At 39.3% G+C, this 12,355-nt stretch overlaps 1 protein-coding gene across 1 annotated transcript in view; it reads left to right on the forward strand.

Annotated features, from left to right (window-relative positions):
- The first annotated feature begins 1,114 nt into the window (after positions 1-1,114).
- The window catches only part of LOC133645585 (lysocardiolipin acyltransferase 1-like), a 36,550-nt gene continuing 25,309 nt past the window's right edge, over positions 1,115-12,355 (forward strand). Inside the window, exon 1 of the mRNA XM_062040427.1 lies at positions 1,115-1,468. The gene's annotated coding sequence lies outside the window, so the exon portion shown is untranslated. The remainder of the gene's footprint in view (positions 1,469-12,355) is intronic.

The raw sequence follows: 12,355 nt of genomic DNA on the forward strand, positions 1-12,355 counted from the left end.
GCACTAATACACCCCCATACCATCACAGATGCTGGCTTTTCAACTTTGCGCCTATAACAATCCGGGTGGTTCTTTTCCTCTTTGGTTCGGAGGACACGACGTCCAGAGTTTCCAAAAACAATTTGAAATGTGGACTCGTCAGACCACAGAACACATCTTAGATGAGCTCAGGCCCAGCGAAGCCGACAGCGTTTCTGGGTGTTGTTGATAAACGGTTTTTGCCTTGCATAGGAGAGTTTTAACTTGCACTTACAGATGTAGCGACCAACTGTAGTTACTGACAGTGGGTTTCTGAAGTGTTCCTGAGCCCATGTGGTGATATCCTTTACACACTGATGTGGCTTGTTGATGCAGTACAGCCTGAGGGATCGAAGGTCACGGGCTTAGCTGCTTACGTGCAGTGATTTCCCCAGATTCTCTGAACACTTTGATGATATTACAGACGTAGATGGTGAAATCCCTAAATTCCTTGCAATAGCTGGTTGAGAAAGGTTTTTCTCAAACTGTTCAACAATTTGCTCACGCATTTGTTGACAAAGTGGTGACCCTCGCCCCATCCTTGTTTGTGAATGACTGAGCATTTCATGGAATCTACTTTTATACCCAATCATGGCACCCACCTGTTCCCAATTTGCCTGTTCACCTGTGGGATGTTCCAAATAAGCATTCCTCAACTTTATCAGTATTCATTGCCACCTTTCCCAACTTCTTTGTCACGTGTGGCTGGCATCAAATTCTAAAGTTAATGATTATTTGCAAAAAAAAAAAAATGTTTATCAGTTTGAACATCAAATATCTTGTCTTTGTAGCATATTCAACTGAATATGGGTTGAAAATGATTTGCAAATCATTGTATTCCGTTTATATCTACATCAGGCCTTTAGAATATCTCCATAATTCTGAGGTCTCAAGGTTGGCAAGTATGTTTACAACAATGCAACATTATGTTGTCTTTGGGGTGCAGTTTGCTTTTGGATGCATTTTTCATTCCAACACAATGGATGCATTCGCGTCGGTGACGTTTCCATACGTGCACACTGTCATAAGCCTTCTTTTTTTTTTTTTTTTTTAACCCTCTAAGGGTAAGAAACAGCACCACCTACCGACAGCCGCCTGCTATGTCAGCTGAAATGTAGCAAGTTGGCAGGTCGTGCTAGCAAAGAGGTATTTTTACATTTTCACCAACCGCCAAAACAAGCTGGTCACTCAGCCGGGAGGTCGGCATGTACTCGGTCTAGTTGTTATTTTAACACTAAACCGTTTTTCCCCTCCCCGGCTTGAATCCACGTCCGAGGACTAGGAAGCGACTTACTTAGCCGCTAACAAGCTTAGCTCAGTCCAGCTAGCGAGCCTCCGACCGGGAAGAAGCAAAGCCGCTATGTCGCAGTCGAGTAGTTGGACCTGTTTGAGCTAGCGAGTTAGCTCACACACTGTGACAAACTTCACCACAAAGCGGAACCCACTCAAGGTGTGTATTTTAATTCTTGTGTGATTCACTTGCTCTCTCCTACTCGGTGTACCTGTTGACAAGTGTGTGGTGTGAGAGTCCACTCCACCGAGCCCGGCTGGCATTTAGGTCACACCGCCGCAAGTTTGAGCTAAATATAACCACGGCGACTTGGCCGAGATCCCATTACACACCTACTAATTTACCTATTAACCTTAATTAATAATGCAATTACCTTTCAAGAAACAATGCTGCTTTACAAATTACCTCAACCGCCTTACTAGCCTTGAGTCATATTCTTTTGACATGGACAATAAGGCAAGTATTGCAAACATGTTCTGACATAATGGACAACCCAATGCAAAAATAATTCCATTTTACGTCACTATGTGTTCCTTTCCATAAACAGCTGATTGACAAAGCACTACTTTTGTTGCCCGGCAACATTGACAGCTGCAGTTGAGACCTTGGACGCAGCCAGTTGGGGATGATGCACAGATCTTAAGGTTTTTTTTAACCCTCCATCTATCCATTTTCTACCGCTTGTCCCTTTTGGGGTTGCGGGGGGTGTGCTGGTGCCTATCTCAGCTGCACATGAGCGGAAGGCGGGGTACACCATTGGACAAGTCACCACCTTCATCACAGGGCCAACACAGATAGACAGACTGGTTGACTTTTATTAATAGATTGCACAGTACAGTACATATTTCGTACAATTGACCACTAAATGGTAACACCTGAATACGTTCTTCAACTTGTCCAAGTCGGAGTCCACGCCAATCAACTCATGGTACAAATATATACTATCAGCATAATACAGTCATCCCACAAGTTAATCATCAGAGTATATATATTGAATTATTTACATCATTTACAATCCTGGGGGTAGGATGAGGAGGGTTTGGTTGATAACAGCACTTCAATCATCAACAATTGCATCATCTGAGAAATGGACAATGAAACAGTGTAGGTCTGACTTGGTAGGATATGTACAGCGAGCAGAGAACATAGTGAGTTCAGATAGCATAGGAACAAGTATATACATTTGATTATTTACATTTGGTTATTTACAATCTGGGGAGGTAAGATGTGGAAGGGGAGGGTGTTAGTCAAGGGTTCAAGTTGCCTGGAGGTGTTGTTTTAGTGCGGTTTTGAAGGAGAATAGAGATGCACTTTCTTTTACACCTGTTGGGAGTGCATTTCATATTGATGTGGCATAGAAGGAGAATGAGTTAAGACCTTTGTTAGATCGGAATCTGGGTTTAACGTGGTTTGTGGAACTCCCCCTGGTGTTGTGGTTATGGCGGTCATTTACGTTAAGGAAGTAGTTTGACATAGGGCTGGGCGATACGGCCTTTTTTTAATATCGCAATATTTTAAGGCCATATCGCAATACCCGATATATATCTCGATATTTTGCCTTAGCCTTGAATGAACACTTGATGCATGTAATCACAGCAGTATGACGATTCTATGTGTCTACATTAAAACATTCTTCTTCATACTGCATTAATATATGCTACTTTTAAACTTTCATGCAGAGAAGGAAATCACAACTAAAAAAATCACTATTTTTTTCATACGGTGTTAATCTGGAAATGTTTGCCTCTGCATTTTAATGGTGTGTACATGTGGCACCAAATGGAGATATTGACGTGCGGAGTAAGCACTCTTCATTGTCTAGCGGGTGACTTTTCAAATGTTAGCAGTGTAGCCGAGTGTCCTGGGTTCGCCTATACCAGGGGTCGGCAACCTGCAGCTCCGGAGCCGCATGCGGCTCTTTGACCACTCTGATGTGGCTCAGCTGCATACTTGCCGACCCTCACGATTTTCCCAGGAGACTTACGGATCTCGGTGCCTCTCCTAGAAATCTCCCGGGGCAAATATACTCCGATTTTCACCCAAACAACTAAATTAAGGGCGTGCCGTAATGGCACTGCATTTATTGTCCTCTGTAACCTGTACAAACAGCGTGCCAACCCGGCCACATGTTGTATGCAGCTTTGACTTGCACATGTAGGAGACAGCAAGGCATACTTGGTCAACAGCCACACAGCTTACACTGACGGTGGCCGTATAAAACAACTTTAACACTGTTATGTTACAAATATGCGCCACACTGTGAACCCACACCAAAAAAGAATGACAAACACATTTCTGGAGAACATCCGCACCGTAACACAACATAAACACAACAGAACAAATACCCAGAATCCCATATTCCCGGTCTACATTATACACCCCCGCTACCACCAAACCCCCCAACACATCAACCCCCCCCCCCCCCATCAGTGTATATATTGTGTTTTTTATGTTGATTTAATTTAAAAAAAAAAAAAAGTTTTTTGTTTTTTTTAATTTCTTGCGCGGCCCGGTACCAATCGGTCCGCGGACCGGTACCTGGCCGCGGCCCGGTGGTTGGGGACCACTGATGTAGACCACAAGGAAGTGTTTGAGATGTAGAAGAATACATCTTGTGGTTGACAAAAGCCGTGGTTCCATTTCTCTTTGACACACAAAGTCGTCACGCTGAACACGTCGACGGTGACACACTCAGCCTTGATGTGTAAGCCTTTAGAAAAATGCACCTCTGCTTTGAGGCACACCAGCTGGTTTTTATCCTTATTCCACCTTGTTATGCTCCCTGCTCAACCGCTGCCGTCGCTCAGGCTGTAATTGATGCCTTCAGACTGATTGAGTGCTTGTTATAAACCATATTAGATGTTGACCTTCATCTCTCTCTACCTTCAAATCTCCATGCATCTAATGTAATCCTTCCCAACCCAGCCCGTCTTTTTTAATTTTCCAAAAAGATACTGAGCATTTATCCAAAGACCTCTGTAACGAATTTGTAAGTACAGAGAAATTCCGTGACCTTGTATACTTGTCTTTGCAAAGTTGAGGTTTAAACTTATGTTGAGTACTGTGCATTTTCTAAGGGAGCTTGTTTCCACCACTATTGACGAAATGAGCAGCAAACCTATAACCCTCAATCTACGTTGGCCTGGGCTCCTAACACATTTTGCTCGACGATGTATTAACCTACAAATTATTGTTGATAAACGATATTACTGCCATTATTATTTTTTTAAACTAATTTAACCACTGATGTAATAATACACACTGTAATAATGCAGGTATACCCTTTTATTTTTTATTTTTTTCATTTTATTTTTATTGACATCCAGCATCAGACATTCCTATCCATTACATCATATTCACATACATCTTATATCTGTTGTCTGCCCTAAATGTCCAAATGTTTTTTGTTTATCTCCCAACCATACCACCCACCACCCCCGAAAAGAAAGTAACAGCAAAAAAACCCAACAACAAAGTAATATCTACAAATACAACAATTAAATAAACAAAAAATAAATGATAATATATTAATAATAATAATTATCAGAAATAAAATAATTAAAAAATATATAAACAGATGCATATATATATATATATATATATATATATATATATATATATATATATATATATATATATATATATATATATACACACATACACATATACATACATACATACCTGTACACATATAGGGAGTAATCCTTTTTTTTTTGAGCAGTACAATCACTAATTCAAAAAATTAAAGTCAGGTTTATGGGGCGTGACATAATTGACCCAGTTTTCCCAGTATGAAGTAAATTTTTCCAATTTATAATTAATAAAGGCAGTTATCTTCTCCATTTTGTATATGTCCATTGTGATTTCCATCCATTGCTTCAAAGTTGGGCTATCCTGGGATATCCATTTCCTAGTAATGGTCTTTTTACAAGCCACCAGTAGGATATTCATTAAGTGTTTATCTTTCTTCAGCCAATCCTGAGGTACATGTCCAAAAAACAAAGTTTTACTTTCAAGGGGTATTTCACGTTTGAAAACATCCTGTAGAGCTTGGTGTATCTCTTTCCAGTAGTCCTTTATGGAGCAGTCCCAGAAAACATGGTGGTGGTTTGCATTTGAATTCCCACAATTTCTCCAACAGGCAGGGGAGTTGTTATCATAGTGAGACTAGGTATACCCTTTTAAATGCAATAAACGTGCACTATCGTACATTTTTACAATGTAATTGGAAAGTAAACTTTTAAATATCCAAATTAATGGTGCTGTTTTGCAGCTTCCTCATAGTAAAATTTTTCAAAGCAAAACTTTATAACAAGCACACCGACTAGCTTATGTTAACTTTAATGGTCAAACAGAACTAGAGATGTCAGATAATGGCTTTTTTGCTGATATTCCGATATTGTCCAACTCTTAATTACCGATACCGATATCAACCAATACCGATATATACAGTCGTGGAATTAACCCATCATTATGCCTAATTTTGTTGTGATGCCCCGTTGGATACATTAAACAATGTAACAAGGTTTTCCAAAATAAATCAACTCAAGTTATGGAAAAAAATGCCAACGTGGCACTGCCATATTTATTATTAAAGTCACAAAGTGCATTATTTTTTTTAACATGCCTCAAAACAGCAGCTTGGTATTTGGGACATGCTCTCCCTGAGAGAGCATGGGGAGGTTGAAGTGGGCAGGGTTGAGGGGGGCGGGGTTGAGGTGGGGGTTAGGGGGTAACAGGGAGTCCCGGAAGAGTTAGTGCTGCAAAGGGTTCTGGGTATTTGTTCTGTTGTGTTTATGTTGTGTTACGGTGCGGATGTTCTCCCGAAATGTGTTTGTCATTCTTGTTTGGTGTGGGTTCACAGTGGCGCATATTTGTAACAGTGTTAAAGTTGTTTATACGTCCACCCTCAGTGTGACGTGTATGGCTGTTGACCAAGTATGCCTTAATTTCACTTGTGTGTGTGAAAAGCTGTAGACATTATGTGACTGGGCCGGCACGCAAAGTTAGTGCCTTTAAGGTTTATTGGCGCTCTGTACTTCTCCCTATGTCTGTGTACACAGTGGCGTTTTAAAAATGCATACATTTTACTTTTTGAATCCGATACCGATAATTTTGATACCGATAATTTCCGATATTACATTTTAAAGCATTTATCGGACGATAATTTCGGCAGTCCGATGTTATCGGACATCTCTAATAAAAATCACAGCTAAAAGCAATACAATAGGTTCTGTCTCTGTTAAAGAGGGGTAGGGGGTCTTAAATATATACATGCACGAAACAAAATAATAATGTTATGGTACAAAAGTAGTATTTGGAAAAGTGTATGATATTACTCAGTAAAACAGGAGAATAGCAACCAGAATAGTGTTCCTTCCTTAAAACTTTAATGTAGGGCTAGGCTGATAATCAATAAGCCAAATAAAGGAATGATAAATGAAAATTAACTGGATAACTCAACGTTTTGTTTGTCTCTTGCTTCCAAGCAGGGTGCAAGAGGTTTCACTCTGTGCATCGCTCTCAGCACTTGAAGCACATTCATTCAATAGCAAAATTAAATGAACAACGGTAACCCTCCTGTGAGTCATCCACAATATTTATCTCTGTGAGTCTATTTACTAGGGCTGTGAATCTTTGGGTGTCCAAAGATTCGATTCAATATCGATTCTTGGGGTCACGATTCGATTCAAAATCGATTTTTTTTTTCAATTCAACACAATTCTCGATTCAAAAACGATTTTTTTCCTGATTCAAAAGGATTCTCTATTCATTCAATACATAGGATTTCAGCAGGATCTTCCCCAGTCTGCTGACATGCAAGCAGAGTAGTAGATTTTTGTAAACATATTTTATAATTGTAAAGGACAATGTTTTATCAACTGATTGCAATAATGTAAATTTGTTTTAACTATTAAATGAACCAAAAATATGACTTATTTTATCTTTGTGAAAATATTGGACACAGTGTGTTGTCAAGCTTATGAGATGCGATGCAAGTGTAAGCCACTGTGACACTATTGTTCTTTTTTTTTTTTTATAAATGTCTAATGATAATGTCAATGAGGGATTTTTAATTACTGTTATGTTGAAATTGTAACTAATATTGATACTGTTGTTGATAATATTCATTTTTTTTTTCACTACTTTTGGTTTGTTCTGTGTCGTGTTTGTGTCTCCTCTCAATTGCTCTGTTTATTGCAGTTCTGAGTGTTGCTGGGTGGGGTTTGGAATTGGATTGCATTGTTATGGTATTGCTGTGTATTGTTTTGTTGGATTGATTAATTAAAAAAAAAATTTTTTTAAATATTTTTAAATAAATAAATTAAAAAAATAGATTTAAAAAAAAATGAGAATCGATTCTGAATCGCACAACGTGAGAATACATTTTTTCCCACACCCCTACTTTTTACAAGGCGTACACAGTAATGGTGCACACAAGTATGGAAAAATTAACCAAGCTTACCACAGCAAGTTTAAATTGTGATGAGACTGGACTTTTCTGGGAAAAAATGCCAGAGTAGACTTATTTTACAGCGGTCAAAAGATACTACCTCTCGTTCAGCAGCGTGTCTTTCAAGACGCACACACACACACACACACACACTAACCTCCCACCGTCCCTCCTCTCTGCTGCCTTCTCTTCAGCTCCTCTGCTGTGTTAATTTCGGTGGATTTAACTTTTTAAAATGTTTATTATTGTAGCAATTTGGTTGTTAAAGTTAAGGATTTTTGTGATTTCTGAGCAATGTTTGTGAGCGCACCTCGCGTTGGCAGATCAGCCCATCAGTTCAGCTTGTTTTGGCGTGGTAATAAAGAGAAAGTTGATCTATCACCCCCCTGTTATGTTTGTTTGATATACATTACTGTATAGCACTTCATTATTGTGTTCTAAGTGTACAAACGTTTACTAAAATATGGACTTTTGTCAAGGCTGGAACCCATTATTCATGTTTACATTGTCTTATATAGAAATTTGCTTCACTATACAAACTGTTTGATCAACAAACCTCGTTCAAGAACCTATTAATTTTGTAAATCGAGGTTACACTGTTCTTATTACATCGTAGTTGTAGTTTTGTAGTAGTTTTAATTAGTTAGTGAAATCGGCATATAAAATTGCTAATAGCAAATGGAACAGTCAATGTAAATTAAGATCAAGCTAGCCCATTTTTGAAAATTGAAGCATTATCAAGAGGCAGTTTGGCAGTCGACTCGGAGTGCTCCTTGAGGGATTGTTTCCTTATCAAGTGTTGATGTATTAAATGTTTTTTTGGAATATTTCGGCATCGCGGTACCCTTCAGGCGGCAACCTGCCATTGTTCCCGTTAATCCATCTGTGACAAAATCTGGGTTTTACAGGCTGTGTAAAAGGGGGCTACTCCGTAAACAATCGTTAATGTATGAAAACGTTGCACAAATCTAAGAACAATGTAAAGGTGCTGTTTGCATCTTGCTCACAGTAACAGTTTTCAAAGCAAAACATACAACAATAACACCACTAGCTAGCTTATGTTACCATTAGTGGTTTAACAGAACACATTTGTTTGACAATTGTCTATATTTTTCACAATCACAGCCCACCGGCACCAAACCGACATAAAACAACTCCTCCCGGAGCTTCGGACAACATATTAAAAAATCAGCTCTGCGTGACATGCCTGCCGAGGTACTGTTTTTAAGGCTGAAACGACGCGTCAACGTAGTCGACGTCATCGGTTACGTAAATACGTCGACGCCGTTTTTGTGCGTCGACGCGCCGCATATTTACATCACACTACCGTCATGGCGAAGCGCAAAGCAGACGATCAAAGCAGACGATGCGAGCGGTGCGAGCGAGGGGGGAAAAGCATGCCAAAAGTGGTCAAAAGTGTGGGAGTATTTCAATAAACGGCCTAATAATGTTGTATGCACACTGTGTCGAGCGGAAATGGCCTATCGTAGCAGCACAACGGCTATGAACGAACATTTGAAAAGAAAACCATCAACTAGTCAATTGTCCGCGCGAGCATACGTTGTCATCATTACACAAAAACATGAATGTGTCATTTTTATCTGCTAGGGGTGTAACGGTACGTGTTTTGTATTGAACCGTTTCGGTACGGGGCTTTCGGTTCGGTACGGGGGTGTACCGAACGAGTTTCTAAGCTAAAGCTAACTTTAGCTGCTAAAGTCTTAACAAGCTGCTTCGCTCCTCTGCCTCTGTCTCAGCACGCAGCATTGTCCCACCCACACAACCATCTGATTGGTACACACGAAGCATTATCAGCCAATCAGCAGTGTGTATTCAGAACGCATGTAGTCAGCGCTTCAGCGTGGAGCAGATAGGTGTTTAGCAGGTGAGCATCAGGCAGCGGACTCTCCCCAAATGATAATAAACACCTCCCAGTGAACTACTAGTAACATCACTATGAGCCCGTTGACCTTCTAGAAATATAAACTGCAGCTCAGCTCACTCGCAGTCCTGGCTTGAGGTGAAGGCTAATTACCTCTCAGTTCCAGCCACATCGACCCCTTCTGAGCGCCTATTTTCAGCTGCTGGGAATATTGTAAACAAGAAAAGAACCAGAGCATGTACACATGCTAACCTTTCTTCATTACAACTGTTAGTCACTCACTGGAATGAGTAGAATTGGTTATTGTGTACTGTGTTGGACTGGATGTTTATTTTGCACATTTTAAAAGCAATACTTAATGTTTACAGCGCTCCAGAATATTTAGATTGGCACTTTTTTGTATTGGATGTTTATCTTTATTTGTGCACATTTTAGCAGATAAGCAATACTTTCACTTTTGTTGAAATGTTTACACTGTTGTTACAGAATATTTCGTTTTGCACTTTTTTTGTATTGGATGTTTATCTTTATTTTTGCACATTTTAAAGCAAAATAAGCAATACTTTTACTTTTGAAATGCTTATACTATTGCAGAATATTAAGATTTGCACTGGATGTTGACTTTTATATTTGCACATTAAAAAGCAAATAAGCTACTTTTAATTTTGTTAAATGTTAAAAGTTTTAAATGTTTACATTGTTACAGAATATTTAGTCATGTTGTCAATGTTGACTGAGTGGCCATGCTTCTTTTTTTTTGTAAATAAAAGCCATGCCTTTTGAAAAAACGGGCCTACATTTATTTTTTCATCTTCATTTTAAATAAAAAAATAATCGGTAAAAGAAAAAATAATCTATAGATTAATCGAACAAAATAATCTATAGATTAACCGATTAATCGAAAAAATAATCTATAGATTAATCGATAGAAAATTAATCGTTAGCTGCAGCCTTAACTGTTTTATAATGAAAAAAATGTACCGGCCCGAATAACATAATTGGTGTTTACAGCTGTCACTCACCCGGTCTCGTCACACGTACGCAAAGGGAGCACGTGCACACATACAAAAGCAGTCCAAGAGAAGCAACGGAAAATTTGCAGTCATGTTGTTGTTATGATAGAATATACATTTAATGACAGCTAACACTAACTATCCAAATTGATATCATTAGCTAACAACAACCAAAGCTAATGAACTTGCATGTGTTATGTATGTACGTAGTTACGTCATTACGTACTAGAAGCTGTAAGAGGGCGGTATACACTGTAAAAAAACATTGGAAAGTTGGCGCCCTCTTAGCATCTGTGTGAATTTTGCAAACAGTCTTTTTAACAGCTATAATCATGTCATGTATAGCATCTAGCGCTAACATTTTGCAATTGACTTAAGTGCCGTTTTGGCTAAACTACCACTCTAAGTTAGGGGTTTTGCTGTTGCTTAGTGATTGGAGGCTCTCCTTTCTCGTAAGTTGCTTACGAGAACTCAAAATAGGACGAACCCGTGCAATGAATTTGACAGCTTTATCTATTTATTTCAATCCTTCCCTCCTTGTTTGTGTCATAAAGCCCCAAGCACAACACTTATTGTTGAGCGCGAATCTGTTGCGATGTCTGGTGTCGGGCCTCAAGTGAAAGAATGCATGATGACTGCCAAAGAATTACGACTTGGACCGTTATCTGAGCGTACTGCGGGGAAATGCTGCGGATCGCATGCACTGTTTGTTGAGGGGGTATGCTTTGCGGGATCATTATAACTATGGTGTTTAAATTGCATCCCAGTGGGACTAAATCACATTAATAACTGGATCTAGTAAGTATGGAAACAAAAGGTTTTCCGTGAATGCGTTGGGGGGGAATAGTTTTCCTAGCGTCCCCTGTCTCCTGTGGTTACATTAATCATAAGAAAAATGGGTAACATTATAATTGTTACTGTTCATGTTGCACGTTCCATGCTATAGTGTCATTATTCCAGTTGTCACTGCAGGGTGTGTTCCGACATAAAGCAACATTTTAATGCCCCTATCCTCACATTTTCCATCATTAATATCAATAACCTTTACTGCCTGAAGGCTTGCACTTTATCATTGTTCTTATTAATAAACCTTCAGCCTCCTCGGTTGCCACATATCGAGTCTTGCTGCGTCACACTGGTGTTCCCAGGCAAAGGCAGGTCTGAGCCAAATGCTTTTTTGTGCGTGCGTGTATGTGTGTGTGTGTCTGTGTGCGCACGGTGATAATTGAGGTGGAAAGGTGTGAGCTGCATTGCGCACCTGCTGGATGAAATAATTCCCTGTAGCATCTGCTCAAGACCCACTGCGTCAGCAAGGCCTTATCAATTCAAGACTCTGCAGGCTCCCTTAATCTAAAAGGCTGCAAACTTGGTAATAATTGACTGGCACCCACTGCTAAGTTTAAGGCTGTTTGAGACATTTAACACAATCTAGTTAATGTATGTAATATACTGTACGTGTTATGCATGTTCAGTATATAATAATAATAATGGATTAGATTTATATGGCGCTTTTTTAGACACTCAAATGTTTATTGATGACACCTCAGTTTGTCTTAAGGTCTAGTTTACACATAAACAATCATATATATATATATAGAGTAAAGAACCTCTCAGGTCTAACACAATCCCTTCCCGGTTGGTGGTTAAGATTTGAAAACAGTATTTTTTATGAGGAAATCATGGAAGTTGAAGAGACC

This window comes from Entelurus aequoreus, linkage group LG03 (genome assembly GCF_033978785.1).
Source record: "Entelurus aequoreus isolate RoL-2023_Sb linkage group LG03, RoL_Eaeq_v1.1, whole genome shotgun sequence".
NCBI classification, from domain to species: Eukaryota; Metazoa; Chordata; class Actinopteri; order Syngnathiformes; family Syngnathidae; genus Entelurus; species Entelurus aequoreus.